This window comes from Schistocerca serialis, chromosome 7 (assembly GCF_023864345.2).
Source record: "Schistocerca serialis cubense isolate TAMUIC-IGC-003099 chromosome 7, iqSchSeri2.2, whole genome shotgun sequence".
Taxonomy (NCBI): domain Eukaryota; kingdom Metazoa; phylum Arthropoda; class Insecta; order Orthoptera; family Acrididae; genus Schistocerca; species Schistocerca serialis.
The window spans coordinates 550,905,184-550,929,230 of NC_064644.1; positions in this window are offsets into that span (position 1 = coordinate 550,905,184).

Below are 24,047 nucleotides of genomic sequence, written 5' to 3' on the forward strand. Positions count from 1 at the left end.
GTGCTACCGGTGCGACGTGCGACCTTACGTCCCGCCTCCTATGCGCTGTTTTAGGTGTTTGCGCTTTGGGCACATGTCGTCCCGGTGTGAGGCTGAGCCCCTTTGTGGCGACTGTGGGCGTCCTCTTCGTGAGGAACATACTTGCACCCCACCGCCTCGGTGCCCTAATTGTCCTGGCGTCCACTCGCCTAGGTCCCCAGACTGCCCCGCCTATCAGAAGGAGAAAAAGATACAAGCAATCAAAACTTTGGATCGGCTCTCTTATTCTGAGGCCAGGAAGAAGTATGACCGCCTTCATCCCGTGTCACTGGCCACTTCGTTTGCCTCAGTTGTGTCCAATCCTTCCGCTGTATCCTCACCTCTCTCCTGTCCCCCCTCCGCCTCCTCTGCCCATCAGGGGGCTCTGCCTCCGCCTCCCAAATCCCTCCCTTCCAACTCCTCCTGCCCCGCGGCCCCCACCCCCCCTGCCCCAGGGGCCACCCTTCCTCCTCCTCCTCCTCCCCCCACGCCACCTGAGAAGCGATCCTCTTCTCAGGCGTCCATCGGGGAAACGTTCCGGACCCCAGCTTCCGAGGTCCGGCGTTCCAAAACGGACCCCGCGCGTGAGGACCTTCTTCGGGTCCAGCCAACCATCCCTGTGCCTCCTCGGCCTTCCAAGAAGGCCTCCAAGAAGAAGTCTCTCTCCCCCTCTCCACCCCGGCGCGTTTCATCTGACGCTTCATCCGTGAGTCGCTGCTCCCGGCCGTCCTCAGTTTCGCCGGGACGCTCTGCTGCCAGGCGTTCCGCCGGCCTTTTGTCGGCAAATGATGCGGCCCCTCCTACACAATCAGGGACAGCGGCCGCAGCTGGCGACGAGTCGATGGAACCGGATCCGCCTGCCGTCAGCTGTAGCGTTGTTGCCTCGCAACCTGGCCCTCCGCGGCCATCGAGGTGACCAGCTCTTCCCCGTCTCGTTCCCCCAACTTTTTGACTAGCAATGGCGTTGTTTCATTGGAACGTAAGAGGTATTCGATCTAATCGGGAGGAATTACAACTGCTCCTCCGCCTGCACTGTCCGCTCGTCCTTGGTCTCCAGGAAACAAAGTTGCGCCTGACTGACCGTATTGCCTTTTCCCACTATACCTCGGAGCGGTATGACCTCGCCCCTGCGGACGGTCTCCCAGCTCATGGTGGGGTCATGTTGCTCATTCGGGACGATGTCTATTACCATCCCATCCCATTGACCACCCCACTCCAAGCAATAGCTATCCGCATTACTCTTTCTACTTTTACTTTTTCAGTTTGTACCATCTACGCTCCACCGTCATCTGCTGTTAGTCGGGCTGACATGATGCACCTGATCGATCAGCTTCCCCCGCCGTTCTTATTGTTTGGCGACTTCAATGCCCATCATCCCCTTTGGGGCTCTCCTGCATCCTGTCAAAGAGGCTCACTCTTGGCGGATGTCTTCAACCATCTCAATCTTGTCTGCCTCAATACCGGCGCCCCGACTTTCCTCTCGGACTCTACTCATACCTACTCCCACTTGGACCTCTCGATCTGTTCTACCACTCTTGCCCGTCGGTTCGAGTGGTATGTCCTTTCAGACACCTATTCGAGCGACCACTTCCCCTGTGTCGTTCGTCTCCTGCACCACACCCCATCCCCACGTCCTTCGCGCTGGAACATACTGAAAGCTGACTGGGGACTTTACTCCTCCCTGGCGACCTTTCCGGACCACGATTTTCCCAGTTGTGACAGTCAGGTCGAATACCTCACGGCTGTTATTATCCATGCTGCCGAACGTTCCATACCTCGTACTACTTCTTCTTCACGTCGCGTTTCCGTCCCCTGGTGGAACGAGGCTTGTAGGGACGCTATCCGTGCTCGACGACGTGCTTTACGCACCTTTCGTCGCCATCCTACGTTGGCGAATTGTATTGAATACAAACGACTCCGAGCGCAATGCCGTAGAGTCATCAAAGACAGCAAAAAAGCTTGTTGGGCCTCTTTCACCAGCTCCTTTAACAGTTTCACTCCCTCTTCTGTCGTTTGGGGTAGCCTGCGCCGGCTGTCGGGCATTAAGGCCCACTCCTCAGTACCTGGCCTGACCTCAGGTAATGAGGTCCTTGTTGATCCTGTGGCTGTCTCCAACGCCTTTGGCCGTTTTTTCGCGGAGGTTTCAAGCTCCGCCCATTACCATCCTGCCTTCCTTCCCAGGAAAGAAGCAGACGAGGCTCGGCGACCTTCCTTCCACTCGCTGAATCTGGAAACTTACAATGCCCCCTTTACTATGCGGAAACTCGAACGTGCGCTTGCACTGTCCCGGTCCTCTGCTCCGGGGCCAGATGCCATTCACGTTCAGATGCTGGCACACCTTTCTCCGGCGGGCAAAAGCTTCCTTCTTCGAACCTACAATCGCGTCTGGACCGAAGGTCAGGTCCCCATGAGTTGGCGTGACGCCGTTGTTGTTCCTATACCCAAACCCGGGAAGGATAGACACCTTCCATCTAGTTACCGCCCCATTTCTCTTACAAGCTGTGTCTGTAAGGTGATGGAGCGCATGGTTAATGCTCGGTTAGTTTGGATTCTTGAATCTCGACGACTACTTACTAATGTCCAATGCGGCTTTCGTCGCCACCGCTCCGCTGTTGACCACCTTGTGACCTTGTCGACATTCATCATGAACAACTTTTTGCGAAGGCGCCAAACGGTAGCCGTGTTCTTCGACTTGGAGAAGGCTTATGATACCTGTTGGAGAGGAGGTATCCTCCGCACTATGCACAAGTGGGGCCTACGCGGTCGTCTGCCCCTTTTTATTGATTCCTTTTTAACGGATCGAAAGTTTAGGGTACGTGTGGGTTCCGTATTGTCCGACGTCTTCCTCCAGGAGAACGGAGTGCCTCAGGGCTCCGTCTTGAGCGTAGCCCTTTTTGCCATCGCGATCAATCCAATTATGGATTGCATTCCACCTAATGTCTCAGGCTCTCTCTTTGTCGATGACTTCGCGATCTACTGCAGTGCCCAGAGAACATGCCTCCTGGAACGCTGCCTCCAGCGTTGTCTAGACAGCCTCTACTCATGGAGCGTGGCAAATGGCTTCCGGTTCTCTGAAGAGAAGACGGTTTGTATCAACTTTTGGCGATATAAAGCGTTCCTTCCGCCATCCTTACATCTCGGTCCCGTTGTTCTCCCATTCGTGGACACAACTAAGTTTCTAGGGCTCACGTTGGACCGGAAACTGTGTTGGTCTCCACATGTCTCTTATTTGGCGGTCCGTTGTACACGTTCCCTTAATGTCCTCAGAGTTCTTAGTGGTTCATCTTGGGGAGCGGATCGCACTGTCCTGCTTCGCTTGTATCGGTCCATAGTCCGATCGAAGCTGGATTATGGGAGCTTCGTCTACTCGTCCGCTCGGCCATCCCTCTTACGCCGGCTCAACTCCATCCACCATCGGGGCATACGTCTTGCGACCGGAGCCTTCTACACTAGTCCTGTCGAGAGTATTTACGCTGAAGCTGCCGAGTTACCACTGACCTACCGGCGCGACGTACTGCTGTGTCGGTATGCCTGCCGACTGTTGTCTATGCCCGAACACCCCTCTTACAAGTCCTTCTTCGCCGATTCTCTCGACCGTCAGTACGGGTTGTATGTGTCTGCCCTGCTGCCCCCCGGAGTCCGCTTCCGTCGCCTGCTTCGACAATTGGATTTTGCTCTCCCTACCACCTTCAGAGAGGGTGAGAGCCCGACACCACCTTGGCTCCAGGCTCCGGTTCGTATTTATCTCGACCTCAGCTCACTCCCGAAGGAGGGTACTCCGGCTGCAGTGTATTGCTCACGGTTTGTCGAACTTCGTGCTCGACTTGCTGGTCACACCTTTATTTACACCGATGGCTCCAAAAATGACGATGGTGTCGGCTGTGCCTTTGTCGTCGGGACCGCCACCTTTAAATACCGGCTCCTTGACCAGTGTTCCAGCTTTACGGCCGAGCTTTTTGCTCTCCATCAGGCCATTCAGTATGCCCGCCGCCACCGACATTCATCGTATGTACTCTGCACTGACTCACTCAGTGCTCTTCAGAGCCTTGGGGCTCCCTATCCGGTCCATCCCTTGATTCAACGAATACAGCAGTCCCTCCATTCTTTCGCTGATAATGGCGGTTCTGTCAGCTTTCTGTGGGTCCCCGGACATGTAGGAGTGCCTGGGAATGAGGCTGCAGATGCTGCAGCCAAGGCTGCAGTCCTCCAGCCTCGGCCAGCCTCTCATTGTGTCCCGTCATCTGACGTTTGTGGGGATGTATGTAAGAGGCTTGTGTCGTTGTGGTGGGATGCTTGGTCATCCCTCCAAGGAAACAAGCTCCAGGCAGTAAAACCGCTCCCAACTGCTTGGACAACTTCCTCCCGACCATCTCGGCGCGAGGAGGTCCTTCTGACCAGGTTGCGGATTGGGCATTGCCGGTTTAGCCACCGCTACCTGCTCTCTGGTGACCCAGCCCCGCAGTGCCCTTGTGGTCAGGCATTAACGGTGCGCCATGTTTTATTGTCGTGTCCCCGTTTTAGTCAATTTCGTGTTGTCCTGGCCCTGCCATCTACCTTACCGGATGTTTTAGCTGATGACGCTCGAGCAGCTGCTCGTCTTCTGCGTTTTATAACTTTAACTGGCTTGACCAAAGACATTTAACCTTTTTACTTATTTTATCTGCATCTTTGTCAGGTCCTTTTGATGTCCCCCCATCCCCTTGAGTTTTAGCGGGTTCCTTGTGCTCTAACACCAGTGACTGGGCGCTAATGACCTCAGCAGTTGAGCGCCCTTAAACCCTACCCCAAAAAAAAAACTCTCCCTTGTAATAATTAGTGTCTGAGACATGTTCCTTTCTTCCCCGATTCCGCAGTGAATCCCCTCATTTGCTGTCCTATGAGTCCACCAAATTTTCAACATTCTCAGCGTTTCGATTCTCTCCTTTTCCGTTATTCCCATAGCCTATGATTGATTTCCACATGAGGCTATGTTCCACACATGCATTCTCAGAATTTTCTTCCTCAAATTAAGACGTGTGATTGGTACTGGTGAAATCCTTTTCGCCAGAAATCCCCTCTTTGCCCGTGCTAAACTGCTTTTGTGTCGTCCTTTCATCGTACGTCATACGTTGTTTTACTTCCGCGGTAGTGGAATTCCTTCATTTTATTCTTGGTCATAAAAATTAATGTTAAGTTCATCGCATTTCTGTTATTCCCGATAACCTTCGCCTTTCTTTAGTTTACTCTCAATTCACAGCCTGTACTCACTAGACTATACATTCAGTTCAACAGATCCTATAATTCTCCTTCACTTTCACTGAGGATAGCAATGACATCAGCGAATCTTATCATTTACATTTTTTCACACTGAACTTTAATCGCACTCTTGAAACTTTCTTTCATTTCAGTAAATGCTTCTTCGATGGGTAAATTAAATAGGGGAGAAGGTATGCATTCCTCCGTTACGCCTTCCTTTCCGAGCACTTGATTGTTCCCTGTTGTATATTACTCGTCTTTCCCTGTAACTTACAATTTTTCTCAGAACTTTGAACATTTTTCACCGTTTTACGCTGTAGAACACTTTTTTAGGTTTACAATTCCTATGAACGTGGACTGAGTTGTTTTTTAAAAATCTTTCTTGCATCACCACTCGTAATGTCAAAACAGTCTCTCTGGTGGATAATATTTTTTCCGAAAATGGTGTGTTTCCAGTGTCATAAATTGTATACACCGACTTGAATAGTTGGTTGTGTCTCCACTTACCCTGAATCATTTCTTAAAATTCGAAGAAAGGCTTATTTGACTGCAAGTCTTCCAAAGCACTGTTAAACTCTGACTCTAACACTGGTTCGCCTGTGTGTCTCATATTGACTTCCATTTCTTTTCGGTGACGTCATCAAGCAAATCCTCCCACTCATGATGGTCTTCACTGTAGCCTTTTGATCTGCCTGCTCTTCCCTCTGCGTATTCTAGTGAAATTGCTATAGCATTTTTAATTTAGATGCTCTGGCTTTTAATTTCCTGGGCGGTTGTTCGTAGTTTTCCATATGTTAAATCAATCTTTCCGATAACTATTTCTCTTTGAGCATCTTCACATTTTTCCTGCAGGCATTTTTCCTGCTGTTGATTTTGTTCCCGAGTGACTTACGTTGCTGTATTCCTGCCTTTTGTACTTCCTTCTTTCGTCAAGCAGCTGAAGTGTTTCTTGTTTTACCTAAAGCTTTTTCGCAACTACATTTCTTGTAGCTAAGTTTGTCTACCTATCTTCTGTCGTTGCTTTTTCTAGAGATATCCATTTTTTCAACTGAAGTTTGTATTATGGTACTCATTATGGGAGTATCTACAGTCTTACAAAACTTCAAACACACTTTGTCATTTCTCCCTCCAACTTCTGTCCCATATGGTTCTTCCGGACAATTCTAAACTGTAATCAAATGGTTTTCATCATTAAACTGTCATCCAAGCCTATATCTGCTCCTGGATACGCCTTACAATCTAGTATCTGAATTCGGATTCCAGTCTGACACGATGTAATACAGTTGGAATATTTGGGTATCTGTGGGCCTTATCCGAGGGTTCCTCCATCTCTTAGTTTTTGAACATGATATTCCCTATTACTTGCAGATATTTATTGCGGAATTCAGTTGCTCTTCTTCCTCTCACATTCCTCCTACCAATTCCATATTTTCCTGTATGTTTGACTTCGACTTTTTCTGTGCTGGTGTAAGCTGTCGCCAGCACTCCGAGCGGCAAAGAGGCTGCGAGAAGATCGATAATAGGTATCGGAGCAAGCGAGCGTATCAGGAGAGAGGCCAAAGACAAACTCGCAAGAAACGTGCCGTCAACGCCCTTTCGACCGCCAGTATTTAGATCGCCACCGCGGACCAGAGGACCCTGTCAGTCAGTCATCCAGTGAGTCAACGCGTCGTCATTAGTCACATCCCAGCTTCCAGCTCAGAGCTGGTCAGTACCTTGCGACCAAAGAAGTGTGAACAGCAGGACGTGTACTCCACTAACTGCGAGGCTAATGAGGACTATTACAGTAGAGCTTGTACCACAACATCTGAACTATCTCAAGTTAAGTAACTTCTTTTTCCTAAGAATAAAGAGCCCTGTTAATACATGTGTGCAGTTTGCGTTATAGAAGAAGATAGCGACCACCAAACACATCCTCTTCTTGCTTCCCGTGGTACAAGCCCACAGTGACAACGGGACGAAACAAAACTTTCCCCTTCTACTTTGCTCCAATCCTCCATGATTATTAGATTATCATCCCCATCTACATACTGAATAACCAATTCAATGCCTTCATTTCCATTGCTTCACTTGTGGAATCGGCATGTACGCTACAACTATTGTTGTTAGAGTTGGTTTGCTGTCAATGCTGATGAGCAAAACCCCAGCTAGCACTGAACAGTTCATTCCCAGCAACACCTCGCTGTTCATAGGGAAACTTACTCCCCTTTCGGTGACTGTTGTTATTACCCTATGTGTTTGAGCAGAGATCTTTATATTCTTTCTAGTTCACGCCACTGTCCCCTTTATATATACATTGATGGTTTTCCGATTTTATAGTTTCACCACCAGTTTCAAACCTCTTACAAATCCTCACTTCCCCCGTCCCAGAGATCCGAGTGGGGAACTAATCCAATATCTTTTGCCTATGAAGAGGTCACCATGGTACGTTTTTCAGTTACAGGCCAAAATGTCCTGTGGATACATATTACGTCTTTTTAATGCGGTGGTTTCCATTTGAGCCGTGGTGTGGCTGGCCCCAGTGTACACGGCATCGCTGCCATCGGTTATAGGGTCACCATCTTTGCCTTCCGCGATTCAGGCCGGTGGTAGGGTGGTTAACGGAGAGAGAAAACAGACAGCGGAGTGGATATTCGCAGGATCGGAGGTGGCTTGTTGACGTTTACCGTGAGGCCTGTGGTACGCCACCTGTACGCTATGGGCAGGGTCAGCGAGAGATCCCGGCAGTGACTTGATGGGACCTCGGGTTTGGTATCGCAGTGGTGCACTTTTGTGTTTTGGGGCTTTTCTGCTGTGAGGGCATCTATAGGTTCTTGTTACTGGCCATTGAAATTGAGATGTGTCTATGGCGTGACGGAGGATATGTGTGATGCTCGTCGCTATTGTATGTGAAAACGCTTCGTCTGCCTTGTGTCTGTGCAGGAAAATATGTGAAGTAAATAGCTGATACCACGGCGACGTCTTGCTCTCACGCGTTGTTGAATATATTTCGGAATTACTGAATGGTGAAGATATCCCACGTGTAAAGCAAATGAAGCCATTTGCGCCATACTAAGGTACTGTTTTATTCTGCTTAAATCTGTTCAGTTACATGTGCATTTATATGCCCTTCTTTAGTTGCAGAAGTTATAGAAGTGTGTAAACAGAGAGCTATGTGGAAAGGGATGTAAAGTTGAAACCCTTCCAATAAATGAATACACTCGAACTCTGCATTACTAAAGGTGCCTTTCGATACCAGCACCAACCTTGGGTAATAAGTGTTATTCGGAGGTTGTCATGGTACTGTAAGTAATTATTATACACAAAATTGTTTATTCTGATTATACTGAATCTGAGATGTAAGGTCGGTTGTGTGCCGCTGTAAATTGCTATTGTCTCCTCTGTGTGGCAGCCTAGCATTGTCGGTGGCTTCAATCATTATTCCTGTCATCTTTCGAGTTTTGTATTCGCGGGTTTGCTTAAGCTGACACTGTTGAGTTGTAAGACCTATAAACAGGCAAGTCAAGCTGAGTATTCCATGAGCTCAAGACGATGTTCTAATATGTGGTACCTTAGTTTGTTATAGGTTAGAAGTATTTTACGTGTTCTTAATATTCTGCTGTTTGTTTTGTCTAAAGAAGAGCTAGTTCTGTGAAGTAGTCGTTTATATTTTATTAGTGAGTTACGCGTTGTGCCTTTTCATGTTAATTGTTTTTGAGAAGCTACAAATGACTCTGTGTATGTTGCAGGTAGCTGAAACTGACGTGTTGACGGGGGTCGCGTCCTGACGGGCTTAATAGTGGCCCTTCTTACTACGGCACATCCGGCTATCCTCCTCCAGTACATTTGTCTCACTTATATCGTTACTACGTTTGTCGAGTGGAATTGGGGCTTACTGTAATCACCTTAAATGTTGAAGTTATGTATCTCTCTTGTCATAGAGAGAACCTTCGTGGATATAGTCGTATTCTCATCTGTAAAGATTGGTAGTGTTATTCATTTGCCGGCCGGAGTGGCCGAGCGGTTAAAGGCGCTACAGTCTGGAACCGCACGACCGCTACGGTCGCAGGTTCGAATCCTGCCTCGGGCATGGATGTGTGTGATGTCCTTAGGTTAGTTAGGTTTAAGTAGTTCTAAGTTCTAGGGGACTTATGACCACAGCAGTTGAGTTCCATAGTGCTCAGAGCCATTTGAACCATTTTTTTGTTATTCATTTGTTCTCGTCACATGTATGATTATTTATTTTGTCAGTAAAATGTGAATTGGGAAGTTGTATTCTGCTCTTGTGGAAACAAATTTAAGTGATTTTATTCCTTTTTTAAGTAGCCTTTAGATGCGTACATTTCGCCTCCATGTTTGGTGTTTTATGGCTTCCACATTAATTAAAATTACAATAAAGATAAATTTGACAACGGAGGGTTTCGTGTATTTATTAGTTGCTAAGTGGATCCTAAGTTAAGTGCAGGAACCCTACCACCATTGACTTTTGCTGCCTCATGCCGTTGATCATTACCGATTCTTCCACCTTTTGTCAGCAGTTTCCGACACCAAACTAAAGAGGCTGCCCCGAAAGTGACCGTCCATCCGCCCTCTCTGACAATGTTGTTGGTAGAACGAAAGTGTCTACTTATACCAGAAGTCATCATTGTTGATGATTTTTATTCTAAATGTGAGTAGTGGCAGAGTCGAATCTGGGATCCAGGTCATGTAAGTTATTAGTGAAAAACACGATCTTTAGGCAATGGTTGCAGCAATTACTATGTCTCTTTTTATGTCGAAGGCACGTACGATAAGGTCCTTCCAAAATGCTCGCGAAGTCCGTTGCTTATCTGGAGCAAGAATCGGAACTATAACCGTCTTGCGAAAAAGTTTACTTTACAGCCATATACCTCAAGAGCGTTTTTCGCAGATATTTCACTAACTTTTTAATTGTGACATATAAAGTAGGATAATCTGACTAAAGGCCGACTGAAAATCGCAGTCCTTTACTAGGCACGATGCTACCGGATAAGCGTGCGCCTTATCTTCATCTGACGTTCAGACTTTGTTAGCAGCCAGCTATAGCGAGACGTTCAGTTTAATGTTGACTGCTAACCACGGTGCATCTCGTCATTTTACAATTTATCAAACATTTCCAGAGGCAACGCTGTGGATAAAAATCGTTACATTCGTCAGGGTTTAAATAGTAGACGTTTTGGATCTATAGTGTGTCACATGAGTCACATTTTTTCTTTCTTTGATATTTAGCAATGCTACAGGGTAAATAAAAACCGTAGCTGAAGTGATAAGTGTCAGTCTAAAGCTAAACTGAAACGTTTTATGTTTCACTGTCATAATGTACTTTCTTTCATTTGGTTTGAGTTCAACTGAGGCTAGTTGATGTATGTCCTTATTTATAGAAATCAGTATTCAGTGATTGCGGAGATTAGAACGACAATCAACATCTTACATCTCTACCTATACCTCAAAGTTTCATGCAAAATTATCTGTAGTTTTCGCGAATGCTGAGTGTGTGCCAATAGACAGTTGTCTTAGAGATAATTCATTATGTTCGAAAATAATATATATTCCAAAATCCTGCTGCATATCGACATTAGAGATATGGGCCTGTAATTTAGTCGATTATTTCTGTTGCCTTTTTTTTAATATTGGTGTAACCTGTGTAACTTTCCATTCTTTAAGAACGGATCATTCAGTTTGACACGAAATTCTTCTACGAAATTTTTCTGTCTGAAGATTGTCAAACAGTGAGTGGAGTTTATCTTTTTAAATTCTTCAGAATCAGGATAAACGGAAGGCTGTCTTAGTAGTATTTCATTATTTAAGATTTTGTGTAAAAACTGAAAACTGCAATAACATTGATCTCCACTGTCTCTGATAATGGAACATAAAGGCTTACCAACTTTGCTTGGTTCCGTTCTATTATCTCGTATGATGTTATACACTCATGCTCACAAATTAAGGATAACGCTGATACATGGTGAAACAACGCTCTGGTTGGCGGTTTGCGGGTTTAAATCACGTCATGGTATGACCATGCGGTGCATTTGATCTGCGGTCATCGCACGGTGGCGCTGGTAGCAGTTCACATACGCAGAGGTGTGTTGGTGGATGTCAGAATATGGTGCAGCGAGTAAGTTTTCAGACGTACTAATTGTGACTGTGTTGAAAATGGCTCAAGAGACACATGTTGATGACGTTATGAGGGGTAGAATACTAGGGCGACTGGAGGCTGATCAAACACAGCAGGTCGTAGCACGGGTCCTGCATGTGCCACAAAGTGTGCTCTCAAGATTGTGTCAACGATTCCAGCAGACAAGAAACGGGTCCAGGCGCTACAGTACGGGACGTCAACAGTGTACAACACAACAAGAAGACCGATATCTCACCATCAGTGACCGCAGACGGCCACGGAGTACTGCAGGTAGCCTCGCTTGGGACCTTACCGTAGCCACTGGAACAGTTGTCTTTTCCAGACACACAGTCTACAGACGACTGAACAGACATCGTTTATTCACCCGGAGACCTGAAAGGTGCATTCCAGCGGAGCCCGTAAAGCCTGGTGTCAAGAACACAGCACATGGTCATTGGAACAGTGGTCCCAGGTTACGTTCACGGACGAGTCCAGGTATAGTCTGAACAGTGATTCTCGCCGGGTTTTCCTTAATGTCCTTGAAAGGGACCTGTATGGAGGTCGTGGTTTGATGGTGTGGGATGGGATTATGATTGGTGCACGTACACCCCTGCATGTCTTTGACAGAGGAACTGTAACAGGTCAGGTGTATCGGGACGTCATTTTGCACCAGTATGTCCGCCTTTTCAGGGGTGCAGTTGGTCCCACCTTCCTCCTGATGGATGATAACGCACAGCCCCACTGAGCTGCCATTGTGGAGGAGTACTTTGAAACAGAAAATATCAAGCGAATGAAGTGGCCTGCCTATTCTCCAGACCTAAACCCCATCGAGCACGTCTGAAATGCTCTCGGTTTACGTATCGCTGTACGTCTTCACACCCCTAGGCCACTTCAGGAGCTCCGACAGGCACTGGTGCAAGAATGGAAGGTTATACCCAAGCAGTTGCTCGACCACCTGATCCAGAGTATGACAACCCATTGTGCGGCCTGTGTATATGTGCATGGTGATCATATCCCATATTGATGTCGTGCTACAAAGCGCCACTGTTTCCTGCGCATGTATCCCATCAATACAGTGTCGTATGTGTTGTCTATGTGCCTATTCTATTAGCACCATTTCGGGTGAAATGAGAAAGTACTTTGACTGAACTAAGTGTCCGAACATTCTAAGACAATATTTTTTATTGCTTAGGCAACATATGGAAATCGCTATCAAGTCCACATTTAGTGAATATATCAGCTATGTCATTCTAAGTTCACAGTCAAACAACAAATTTCACACGCAAAAGCAGCCAGAATCTTTTACACATCCGATCCGATTGAGTACGCGACCTCAGTGACTGAGCCACTACTATAAGCGAGTTTCACATTCGATCTTATCAGTGGTCTTCTATAATTGAAGTGCTCGCCAAATATTCCATAATGAATGCGGAACATGCCACGTGGAATTTTCACTAAAAGCCGGAATCTCACACGCTCATAACTTTCCAAGAAATGTACTCAGAAACGCCAAACTTTTACATAAATGTACGTAATTCCTAAATTCCTTGGTTACAAAATGCAAACGCGAGGAACTCAATATTTCATCATCTTACACATAATGCGCACCCTTACATCTAACATGACCTTAACGTCAGATAGCCGGCGAGCGACTATATCGATGCTACCCCACTCTCTGCATATCTAACTTTAGGTGCGCGGGAACATCTGATTGGCTCATAGGTCTGACTGACCAATCGGAATCATCCTTCTATATCATTCTCACTGCAACACGTGCTTAAACCAATCACTAAACAGGAAGTCATTGACGTCATTGAAAATACAAATACTAACACATTGTGTAACAAAACAGACCGAAATGAAAATTAATCTAGAAATTAATTTAGAAACTTCTTACACTTCAGACTGAAGTTCTGGCTGCCTTCTTACAAAAGCAAGCACACCTAGACATACGTCATCAGCTTCGTGGCTATGACACAATTTTCCCACGCTTCAATTTCATAATGTATTACAAAAATTAATATTGAGTCTTCACGTTTGTCCCAAATACACTCTCTCATGCGTTCCGATTTATTCACACGACATAATAATAAACGAATAATAATTTTACACTATGAAAAGCAGAGTAATTAAAGTTTTGAAAAGAGAATATCCAACTAACTTATTTTATATATTGAAAATTCTAGGATGACTTTAAAGGATAAACAAAGACAAACTGTTATTGTTCCTAACTGAATTCTGCAACCTAAGTGTCGGTTTTCTGTCTTTTAAGTAATTTTCTCAATCTCCAAAACTATAATAGATACAATTTTGAAATTTTAATAGGCTCCTTTCCTTCATAACCAAAAATGGTATACCAAGTTTGAACAAAATTGGTTAATAATTACTATCGTTTATTTAGATTCGTAGGGGGCATGAATTTGCCTTCCTACAAGGCGTTAGAGACACCGTGCTCACGGACGCAAGCGATAGCTGCGCGTGAGTCATAGCTGAGGCTTCTTCCTACAGCCTTCGCTTTCTATACTGAAATGAACGTTATCTGGTAATAATTTGTTAGCCAGCCGCGGTGGCCGAGCGGTTCTAGGCGTTTCAGTCTGGAACCGCGCGACCGCTACGGTCGCAGGTTCGAATCATGCCTCGGGCATGGATGTGTGTGACGTCCTTACGTTAGTTAGGTTTAAGTAGTTCTAAGTTCTAGGGGACTGATGACCTCAGATGTTAAATCCCACAGTGCTCAGAGCCATTTGAACCAATAACTTGCTCCGTTACAGTAGATGTAGCGGGCATACACCAGGTAAGGCCATTAGGAGTAATGCGCTGTTTCTCCTGACAGCAAAGCAACGTATGGCGTTACCGTTGAGTGGAAAACACCACTGAGTCGGCCTAGCGATACTATGTGAGCAGCATAGAATGCTCCCACGACTCACAAGGGGAAGGCCTCAGACACGGCCAACCGATTCGGCTTAAATTTTGCAGGTCGCTTGTGGACAACCTAAAACGAAGTACACTAAGATATTCTGGGTCAACACTCCCGCAATTTTGAGAAAATCACCCCTAAAGGTTATGACGAGCAATCGACTCAAAATTGGCGGGATCGATAGATAATTGTAAATAGAGCATGTTTCATCATCAGGTATGGGGTCCGAAAACGCATACTTTTCCAGAAATTGAGGTAAGAAACCCTTACAACTGCCGCTTCTGTACCCACATGGTAAACGCTTTTTCGCCGCAGCACCGATAGCGCAACGGCCAAGGTAACTGGCTGGGAATCGGAGAACCCGAGTTCAAATCTCCATTTTCCATATCTCAATTGATAGGGATTGGAGGGTTAATAAGGTAAGTAAATCAATAAGGAATGATAATAATAATGTAGGCAAATAAATTTCGGCTCTTCCAGTCACTGTTACGTTTCCTCACCTTTCTTCGAACAACTAGATGGATGGTACTTGTCATACAAACATTCGAAACAAATATACTCACCGCACCAAGAAAATCTAATGAATGCAATCTTTCGACAGCTACTCTGTTCCTTCCGAAGAGTCGGCGGAAAGCAATCTTGGTTTACATTTAAAAATGTGTCTTTTTCGGTAATTAATTTTAATGCGTACCACGCATTCGATATCATTGCCTGAAAAATCGTTGGGTTTCCAGAAGCACACTGCAATTCTGAAGCCTGGAAATAAAGTTTTTAACCTGGCGACAGAAATAAACATCACACGGTTGGTATACAGGTGTGCAGTTTGGCGGTATTACTTTTACTGTGCACGTCGGCTGACCCTCGCCATCTACAAATATTGTCATATATTGTGGTATTAATTCCTCCACTCCAGGAATCCAATATTAGACGAAACTTGGTATCAGAAACATATGGTTTTAAAACATTCTCAAGAAATGTTCCGTAAATTGCATTCGTCAGTTTCCCGGATTTGGAGCAGGTAATGTAAACATTTTTCAACGAGTCGGTTAAACGATTGACCTCTTCTATAACCCGAGGACCAAATGTAACATTCGTTTCTTGTAAACACAGGAAAACCTTAGGCAACACTTTTCCAGAGGCGGTGATGGCATACTGCTCCGTGTACGAATGTGTTAGTTTGTTTTTACTACCAACTGCGACAAGGGTTCGTTTTTCTCCCTTATGCGATAACGTGCGTCGAATGTTCAGCATATACTCGCATCCTGTTAGATGGGTGTTGATCACGTAATTACGATTAAAACCGGTCATAAGTGACGCCGTTTGCGTGCTGAAAAGAGCCGCCACTTTCTGTATATCTTGTATATTTTGTACCTCCTTATGAGAGACGTATTTAGTAACGTGCCGTTGACGAATTTTGTACTCCAATTTGAAATTTCTTGCCCAGGATAATGATGCAGCAAACATGAAATCCTTGTCGGCCGTATATTGAAGCGCTGCACTTGCAGCCCACTTCTGAAGTATTCTCGTTGTTACATTCTCGTTACGACAACGAGATTCGACATATCGGTCGTATGTCCACTTATTTATCGCCTGGTATTTGTCGTATCTTGTCCCTCCTTTAACAATATCACTTTCCCACAATTTCATCCTTTTCAGGGCTGTAGTTGCTCCATTCATTTGCAGTGTTTGTAAGTTCCAGTTTGGATGATTCCTGGCTAGCGCTACCGCCTTACTTTTACTTCATGGGGTATAGCACCGTAGTTCAATCATTAAGCAACCGGTTCGTAATACTCATCGGGAACAGATGAAGCACATACTCCCAGTGACGTGGAGATTTCCCAAGTGTTATGACCATTTTGCGATTCACTAGTCGGGATTATCTTCCACTGAATCACCTTCTGCTTCGTCTTCATCGTGTAGTACTTCAGTATCAACAAAAGTCATTTCGTTCGTCAGCTCCAAATATCGCTCGACGATAGCCGCTCCTATCATCTTGTAACGCCAAGAAACAGAACTGCTTGCTTCCGGTAATGCACTGATAATGCATCTGTCTTGCAACACTTTTACAAACCAAAACACAGCGTCGGTAACTTCCCTCTTTCCATCGTCTGTGACAGGCTCCCAACTATATATTACAGCGCTAGTCGAAGGGTGTACATCCTTCATTATTCAGATTATGCACCTGAAAGTTATGACACAACAAACATTAATTAGTTACTACGGTATAAACAGACGAGCCAATTACTACAAACTACATACAGTACTCGTCATATGTTACTTACGGAAGAACACTGTATTCATTCACAAAACGTTATCATTCGGCGCATTAACGATGGAAAAATCACTACAGGTTCGCGACAGCCTAATGACGGAAAACAACTCTTTCCGAATGACTTCTATAAGGCTCGTGCTGGACACCTTCACTCTTCCAGGTTCACAACTATAATGTGACGAAGAGGCAACTGGGACAACATAACTCTCCCCGCCTGCATTCCGTCCCGCGCCTCGCTGAAAACAAGGTCGCGCAGTTGGCTATCTGTGATCCCTCGTGAGGAATTCGCAGCACTCTTACTAGGAGTTGTTCTCATGTGACAAGGCTTAAAAGTTTAATACTTTACTAATTCACGGCGTCTGGGAAATTAGTTTGCCTACCTTATTATTATCATTCCTTATTGATTTACTTACCTTATTAACCCTCCTATCCTTATCAATTGAGATATGGAAAAATACAAACGAAAAGAATAACATCCGCTAAGTTTCCTCGAAATTCGAAACCCGGTTTTCCGATTCCCTGCCAGCTACCTTGGCCGTTGCTCTATCGCCGCTGTCGGCGAAAAGCGTTTACCATGTGGGTACAGAAGCGGCAGTTGTAAAAGTTTCTTTCCTCGATTTCTGGAAAAGTATGCGTTTGCGGACCCCACACCTGATGATGAAAAATGCTCTATTTACAATTATCCATAGATCCCTCCAATTTTGAGTCGATTGCTCGTCATAACCTTTAGGGGTGATTTTCTCAAAATTGCGGGGCTGTTGACCCAAAATGTCTTAGAGTCCTTCGTTGTAGGTTGTACACAAGCGACCTGCAAAATTTGAGCCGAATCGGTTGGCCGTGTCTGAGGCCTTCCCCTTGTCAGTCATGCATGCACTATCCCCGATATGCACTGTTTACTACTGGATTGTTTGCGGTACAGTGAGATAAACACACAGCGCAAGTAGAGTTGTCGAATTTTATATGCGTTACAGATCAAACGCAAGATACAATCGCAATTATCAGCGGTCCCTTCACGATAGAGACATGCAGATGAAACTACACTGCCACAATCTGCACTGAAAAGTGCTGTGTCATCACTGCTGCTTGTTTTCTTTACGTGAGTGCTTCGTTGGTCTACAGCTTCTGTTAGTGGCCAGTTGTGTTGTGATAATTCTAAACTTCCATAATCTCATAAGGCTTAACTAAACTCTATGCAATGGATAAAATAGATTTAAAAGCATGACCTTAATGAAATGTGAGACTTGAGTTGACCATCTATTAATATTCATGATGATTCAGCTGCTCTTTCCACTGGGCTTGAAGCAACCCACAACGCTCTCAAATACCATACTCAAGATTTCACATTTTCTCGATCACGTCGCCCCAACCGTTAGTCCTACAGCAAAATGAATAGGACTTTTAGGTAAGAAATTTAATGCAATTAAATTTCGTATTGGGATATATTTTCGCTAGAGTCTGTAATTTAAGAATTGTTCCAGAAACACATACAAAAGTGACCTTCAAATACGTTTTTATTGAATGACTCGAAAACTGTGGCCTCCAGCGAAAATACACACATTAAAAAAAGTTTTGCATCACCTCGGTTCCCAGAACTCCTGAAGATAGACGTTGACTGTGTATATTGTATCACAGACACAGTCCCTTTGACTGTTTAGAGATGTCACTAAACCCGCCCAAAGATGTAAACAACCGTGTATGAGCAGCTCCTGTTAGACGGAGGGGGTCCGACAGCCGATCAGTTCCAGTCATTCCACCAGGAAGGAGGTAGATGTCTCGTCTATAGTTCAACCACGTCTTGACGGTCAATACCGCGCTTCGATCGCGTCCACATTGTTACTTTGTGTCAGGAAGGGCTCTCAACAAGGGATGTGTCCAGGCGTCTCGGAGTGAACCAAAGCAATGTTGTTCGGACATGGAGGAGATACAGTGAGACAGGAACTGTCGATGACATGCCTCGTTCAGGCCGCCCAAGGGCTACTACTGCTGTGGATGACCGCTTCCTACGGATTATGACTCGGAGGAACCCTGACAGCAACGCCACCATGTTGAATTACGCTTTTTATGCAGCCACACTACGTCGTGTTACGTCTCAAACTGTGCGCAATAGGCTGCATGATGCGCAACTTCATTCCCAACGTCCATGGCGAGGTCCATCTTTGCCACCACGACACAATGCACCGAGGTACAGGTGGGCCCAACAACATGCCGAATCGACGGTTCAGGACTGGCGTCACGTTCTCTTCTCCGATGAGTGTCGCATATGCCTCCAACCAAACAATCGTCAGAGACGTGTTTGGAGGGAACCCAGTCAAGCTGAGCACTTCAGACACACTGTCTAGCGAATGTAGCAAGGTGTAGGTTTCCTGCTGTTTTGGGGTGGCAACATGTGGGGTCGACTTACGCCGCTGGTGGTCATGGAAGGCGTGTTAACGGCTGTACGATTCATGAATGAATGCCATCCTTCGACCGATAGTGCAACCACATCGGCAGCTTATTGGCGAGGCATTCGTCTTCATGGACGACAATTAGCACCCCCATCGTGCACATCTTGTGAATGACTTCCTTCAGGATAACGACACAGCTTAACTAGAGGGGCCAGCATGTTCTCCAGACATGAACCTTACCGAACATGCCTGTGATAGATTGAAAAGGGCGTGACCCATCAACCACTCTGAGGGATCTACGGCGAATCACCGTCGGAGTGGGACAATCTGGAACAACAATCGCTTGATGAACTTGTGGATAGTATGCCACGACGAATACAGGCATGCATCAATGCAAGAGGACGTGCTACTTGGTATTAGAGGTACCTATGTGTACAGCAGTCTGGATCACTACCTCTGAAGGTCTCGCTGTGTGGGGGTACAACACGCAATGTGTAGTTTTTATGAGCAATAAAAAGGGCGGTAATGATGTCTATGTTGATCTCTATTCCAGTTTTCTGTACAGATTCAGTAACTCGTCGGTGTTGAGAATGCTACATCAACATCGATTGCACCCGTACCATATTTCCATGCACCAGGAATTGCATGGCGACGACTTTGAACGTCGTGTACAGTTCTGCCACTGGGCACAAGAGACATTACGGGACGATGACAGATTTTTTGTACGCGTTCTATTTAGCGAAGAAGCGTCATTCACCAACAGCGGTAACGTAAACCGGCATAATATGCACTACTGGGCAACGGAAAATCCAAGATGGCTGCGACAAGTGGAACATCAGCGACCTTAGAGGGTTAATGAATGGGGCGGCATTATGGGAGGAAGGATAATTGGCCCCCATTTTATCGATGGCAATCTAAATGGTGAAATATATGTTGATTTCCTACGTAATGTTCTACAGATGTTAGAACAAGATGTTTCACTGCATGGCAGAATGGCGATGTACTTCCAACATGATGGATGATCGGCACATAGCTAGCGTGCGGTTGAAGCGGTATTGAATAGCATATTTCATTACAGGTAGATTGGCCGTCAAAGCACCATACAATGGCCCGCACGTTCACCGGATCTGACGTCCCCGGATCTCTTTCTGTGGGGAAAGTTGAAGGATATTTGCTATCGTGATCCACTGACAACGCCTGACAACATGCGTCAGCGCATTGTCCATACATGTGCGAACATTACGGAAGGCGAACTACTCGCTGTTGAGAGGAGTGTCGTTACACATATTGCCAAATGCATTGAGGTTGACTGACATTATTTTGAGCATTTATTGCATTAATGTGGTATTTACAGGTAATCAGGCTGTAACAGCATGCATTCTCAGAAATGATAAGTTTACAAAGGTACAGTCATGCTCAAAAGTATCCGAACGATCTGAATAAAATTTCGCCTGATTCGCATACAACCCACATAACGCAACTGTATAGCATGTCCTCTAATCGCTCCCTGCAACAGTCGTTTGACTATTGAAAATGGTTTTAACAAGTCACCACTAGAAAACACTACTCTGTTTCGCAATAAATCTAGATGTAAAGAAATACTACGATAATACACATATCAGGGAACACCTTATCACAGGTAAGACTGTCCTTAAGGCTTGTAAGTTCACATTTATTACAATAAATGACATACCTGAAATGTTACCACTCTCCTTATTACGTCAGATAGGTAATGAACCTAGTAAGTTCATCGTATTCATGATTTCCTCTTCAAAGTAACATACCGTACTTATTCTTTAACACAAAATGACATTAAAAATTTTAGTTATTCACGAGCAGCTAGTTGACAATATGTATGAACTTCAAATGACACGACGAACCGTCTCGTTCTCCATATGGATTCAAACCCAGGTCATGCAGATTAAGCAAAGATTTCGTGACTGACGGAAACTAACAGTCATTCCTGATTAGGCATACAGAGAGTGATATACCTCGATTTTAGACAGTATCAATTAGCAAATACCAACTTAAAATTACATAACGCAAACATTTTTAACGGACCCGAATTCCTACCCAGCTCCTATTGTCCCTGTTAACGGACTGTGAGGGATGTTAAATATTGCTTCTTAACAAGTAACTTATTTGAAATGCCGTGAGCTAAAGCTTTGTGTTGGACAGGGATTCGAAACCAGAACCTAATCGAATAGATATCGAAGCACAATCAAGTGTGACATATCGCATTTTCTCGGCAGTAGCTAGATGTTTTAACTGAATTGACGAGACGAAACATTAATTTTTTCCTTCCCAGGACTCCAACCCGGCACCTATCGCTGTTATATTTTAGAGAAAACGAACGTTAAATATGGGTTTATTGCACCAGCAGCGACATGTGAGCATGTTTGAACTAGAAATAATATGACGAAGAGTTCAGTGTTGACTGGGAATAGAGCCCCACACATATCGCTGTTGACTAAACGCAAAGAGAATTTTTCTCCACCAGCAGCTCGGAATAACATCTTGTTGAACTTAAAGTGATCTCGCAAATAGTTGTGTCTCACTGGGAGTCAAAAACGTCAAATATCGTTAGTGTTGACAACGAATGAAAATACATCAAAAATCGAAATTATTATCCACCAGCAGATAGGTGTTCTCATGCTAGATCTTATAAAACACAATGAAATCTTTAGTGCCGGGCCAGGATTCGAACCCATTCACGCGCAATATGTGTAGATGTTGAGGAATCTGAAATTTTGAACAAACAATTGTCACGAAGGGAACAAATTCCGCGTTAAGGGCGGTTTCAGTTGCATTCACAGTTCAGAACCAATTTTATCGACATACAGAAGCTCAGATAAAAGATGGAATATGTGTCCTGTGAGCCTACATAGCGTTTCTTTCGTCACTAGAAATAAATGACTAGTATAAGAAAGGTTACTGGTGATAGAGTTTCTACATGACGCCACTCCAGACTTTATTGTGGCTCAACCTAACGCCTACTTGGTAGAGAAGGAACACCATTTTTAACGTGAATTTCAGACCACAATGCCATTATATCTTCTTCACTTGGTGTAGCCAGAAGAGAATGGAATCTGTCTCCCCCTATCTAAAATCACTGACCGAAGTTGGAATCGAACCCAGACCATTGATATATGAACCTCTCATCAGCCCAACAGACCACCGAACGCTATTATGAGTGGCTCTTTTTTTCTATCATAACGCCGTTGTGCCACACTGGCTGAGAATTCTGACACACAGGCTCCCTGTATCAGTTTGCAGCATGTTCAGTAAATTCATTTACTTGGTTGACCGAATCACCATGAACTAGCTACCACGGCTACTCAGTGCATACATTCAACTTTATTTTGTAATCACCAAAATAAAATCACGTAACTGCCACCAACACAGAACTGCCAACAGTGTAGGATGCAGAAATTTAAATAGGAAGTGTTCCTTTCCACTTGAGCTACTCTATTGCGCTATCTGTTTGTTGAAAACGTCGTGCAGTGCAAAAGAAAAGGTATAACTGTTTGTCTCTCATAAGTATTGATCTGGCCATAAGCATTATCCCACAGCGCTGTGGAATGCAGAAGTTCTGGAGGAATTGTTTTTGACTTCTGGAGCTGTTTTAGCTGTGTGTCGGCTAGTAGCGTAATGTTGAGTATCGCGCACGGTAGGTATGATGTCGCGAGTTCGAGTACATTCACTGCTATATTTTTTAAAACGCAATTCTGCTGTCTGCTTAAGTTATCAATCTAATGGAACTTCTAACATAATTCCCTTCACTTCCTAACCCAGAACAGTCGTATGTGGAAAAAGGGCTAACTTCTGCGACATTTTGTTCATTTCAGGTTTAACAGACAGCCAGACAGTAGATGCATCTCGAAACTTTTGTATTATGTATGGGTAGAGCACATCGTACCAAAATACGTCGGAAAAGTATTTTCTATATTAGCTGTCTTCTGGTAGTGGCATTTTATTCTTCTTCAAACCTTGTTTGAGAGCTTTAGCTCAGAACAAGTTTTCTACATGCATGTAATCAATAAACTGCATGTGCATTCTCACTGTTATAGATAACATCAGAGAATTTGCATATATCGTTGATGATTAATTTCTCTCTCATGTTTACTATTGTTTTAACAACATTAAAGGAAACCTTACGAAAATTGTCAACTGTATAATAAAAAATGAAATAAAACTACCCACGATAACCTTACGACGAAAGTCTGTTTTAATAAAACTGAGTATCTGTACACAAGCGTGCCTCTATCGACACGAATTGGTAAAATACTGCTCACTTATATTTTGATTGGATTTGTGTTTAATTGGTATGCTGTGTCATACTCAAGATGTATGCAAATGTGGAATTTCATAAATAAAGTTATGTATTCCTAGAAACCCAAAATTTGCTTTTCAGCAGCGGAAAGAGGCGTTACCTGTTGTGCAGCATTGTAAGTTTTTCACCATTGCACTATGAGCCGCAAGTATTTTCTTGCGATTTCCTTGTCGATGTTTGATTTGACTGTTTGTAGCTCTTTCATAGAAGGGATAAAAGCGTTACACTCAGTGAGACTGGAACTGTGAACCATAACAGACGTTGTTTCACAGGTCAGCACGTTACTACAGAGCTGGCGAAGAAGTATGTGTCTTAGTTTCCTCTTACGAGACCAATAGTGGCTAGAACTCGTAAACCGCTATTTGAAGGGCGAGATTAGTTGCGATTTCCACGTGCAACGACTTTCCTGGGTTGAAAACCGTAATTTTTCAATCTTTTGTTACACCTCAAGCGATAATAACAGATTATTCAATAGAAATGACAGGTAAAATAAGTGAACTTTGAGGCTTAATTCCTTGCACACCGGGAAGTAACTCGTTGAACACAGAGTTGCCAAACATACATTGCCTTGTTGCCAAATCTCAGTTACAATACCATCAGGAAGAAGACGAACCGATTTGATCTTACAGAGGGCTGGGAAGTGACCATAGCTGGTGTCTCCAAGCCGCGGTTGCTATGGCCTGGAATATATAATGCGTCTGATTCGCATTTCTGTAACTTGGTTTAGGGACTGGAGCGTAGTTACTAATAATACTCAGAATTGACTGCAAACCGAG